Source organism: Schistocerca cancellata, unplaced genomic scaffold (assembly GCF_023864275.1).
Source record: "Schistocerca cancellata isolate TAMUIC-IGC-003103 unplaced genomic scaffold, iqSchCanc2.1 HiC_scaffold_1033, whole genome shotgun sequence".
Taxonomy (NCBI): Eukaryota; Metazoa; Arthropoda; class Insecta; order Orthoptera; family Acrididae; genus Schistocerca; species Schistocerca cancellata.
The window spans coordinates 30,001-32,500 of NW_026047034.1; the positions used below are offsets into that span (position 1 = coordinate 30,001).

Consider the following 2,500-nt stretch of genomic DNA (forward strand, 5'->3'; position numbering starts at 1 on the left):
CCGGTACGAGGACCGTGCGATCAGCCCAAAGTTATTCAGAGTCACCAAGGCAAACGGACCGGACGAGCCGACCGATTGGTTTTGATCTAATAAAAGCGTCCCTTCCATCTCTGGTCGGGACTCTGTTTGCATGTATTAGCTCTAGAATTACCACAGTTATCCAAGTAACGTGGGTACGATCTAAGGAACCATAACTGATTTAATGAGCCATTCGCGGTTTCACCTTAATGCGGCTTGTACTGAGACATGCATGGCTTAATCTTTGAGACAAGCATATGACTACTGGCAGGATCAACCAGGGAGCTGCGTCAACTAGAGCTGAGCAGCCGGCCGCCCGGGAGTGTGTCCCAGGGGCCCGCGCGAACACGCAAGCGTCCGCTCAATTATTCTGCAAACAGGAGGAGGCTGAGCTCCCCTGCACAATACACCTCGAAACCCTCTCAGGTCCCGGCGGCGCGCAGCGCCGTCCTAAGTACTTGGTCGGGTTCGAGAGAGGCGCAATCGCCCGGAGTTAGGCGAGTAGACGCTTTAGGTGCGACCACCCGTGCTCCCAACTGAGCTTGCCGCTGCCGACAGAGGCCCGGGAGCGTGCTGTCGTGGCATTGCCGGCGGGAGACAACACGCGCCACCTACGGTGACCGGCAGCTCCAACGCCAGCGCCACAGAAGGGCAAAGGCCCCACGTGGGTGCCGAAGCGAACTCTCCCAGCACAGCGCACGTGCCAACACGTCTGCACAACTGCGATACAAACCACCAGCGAGAACCGCTGGGGCGACCGAGCAGCAGACGGCGTCGCGGCGCCGAGTGCCGGGCGGCGGCGCATCCTCAACGCACACAGTCCTCAATCGGACCAGCACACTGCAGATGTCCACCGCGCTTCGCACCGGGCCGGCGAGGACCCACTTTGGCTGCACGGCGCCGCGCGCAGGGTGCCCCGGCGCGCAGCTGCGCCGCCTGCCGCGTCCGTCGGCCGGCGCGCCTGCCACTGGGCGCCCCCACCAGCCGGCTGTAGCGCGTGCGCCCACGCACCGCGCGGCCAGCACGCCGGGCGGCCCCCCCTCACCGGCCGGGGACAGTCCCACCCACCCACAGCCGCGTATCGCTTCACACCCAGATTCACATTCACGTTCGTTGGTATGGTGGGGACCGCTTCGTAGCTGTACCGATCGTTGCCCTCACAGATGTACCTCCAGCAAGGACAACCGCACCACAACGGGTTACCAGTTGTTCATTTGCGTAACGTCACCAGTAAACGTACACGTCCATCCCCGTTTGCAAAGTCAACTATTATTGCATGCCTGCCTGTCAGGTGTCAAGACACACTACATCCGCTCACATCCACGCAACAAAATGTGCCCGACTAGAGGGCACGTGGAAGGTGCCCCCGTACGTATGCGATGTCCATTGCGCGACCAACTGTCAACCGGCCTCTGTAGCATGTCGCAGATGTGGAACGCGGGGCACCGTGCTATCACATTGTGTGAGAAGAGACTACTACGTCTGCATACACGCGCCACTACATGAACAGACGGCTCATGCTGATCGCCATCCACTGCGTCCATTACTCCCACACGTCTCTATGGCGTACCACACTGCAATGCAGCTGTTATGGGGAGATGACACGTAGCTGTGTACACAACATTCTGAGCGGGTTGCGGTTGGACAATACATTAATGTAACGTGTCATATGCCAATTACAGAGCAGGGTAAGGCACAACTTGGGTTAGGTTAAGGCACAACTTGGGTTAGGTTAAGGCACAACTTGGGTTAGGTTAAGGCACAACTTGGGTTAGGTTAAGGCACAACTTGGGTTAGGTTAAGGCACAACTTGGGTTAGGTTAAGGCACAACTTGGGTTAGGTTAAGGCACAACTTGGGTTAGGTTAAGGCACAACTTGGGTTAGGTTAAGGCACAACTTGGGTTAGGTTAAGGCACAACTTGGGTTAGGTTAAGGCACAACTTGGGTTAGGTTAAGGCACAACGTGGGTTAGGTTAAGGCACAACGTGGGTTAGGTTAAGGCACAACGTGGGTTAGGTTAAGGCACAACGTGGGTTAGGTTAAGGCACAACGTGGGTTAGGTTAAGGCACAATGTGGGTTAGGTTAAGGCACAATGTGGGTTAGGTTAAGGCACAATGTGGGGGTAGATTGCGGTACAAATTGCATTACATTGCGGTGCAAATTGCATTACATTGCGGTGCAAATTGCATTACATTGCGGTGCAAATTGAGTTACATTGCGGTGCAAATTGAGTTACATTGCGGTGCAAATTGAGTTACATTGCGGTGCAAATTGAGTTACATTGCGGTGCAAATTGAGTTACATTGCGGTGCAAATTGAGTTACATTGCGGTGCAAATTGCGTTACATTGCGGTGCAAATTGCGTTACATTGCGGTGCAAATTGCGTTACATTGCGGTGCAAATTGCGTTACATTGCGGTGCAAATTGCGTTACATTGCGGTGCAAATTGCGTTACATTGCGGTGCAAATTGCGTTACAT

The 2,500-nt window shown here is 55.1% G+C and overlaps 1 non-coding gene across 1 annotated transcript in view; it reads right to left on the reverse strand.

Moving 5' to 3' along the window:
• Positions 1 to 302, reverse strand: part of LOC126151075 (small subunit ribosomal RNA) — a 1,909-nt gene extending 1,607 nt beyond the window's left edge. Inside the window, exon 1 of the ribosomal RNA XR_007531809.1 lies at positions 1 to 302. This exon is cut by the window's left edge and continues 1,607 nt beyond it. This is a non-coding gene — a ribosomal RNA (small subunit ribosomal RNA).
• Positions 303 to 2,500: the final 2,198 nt, after the last annotated feature.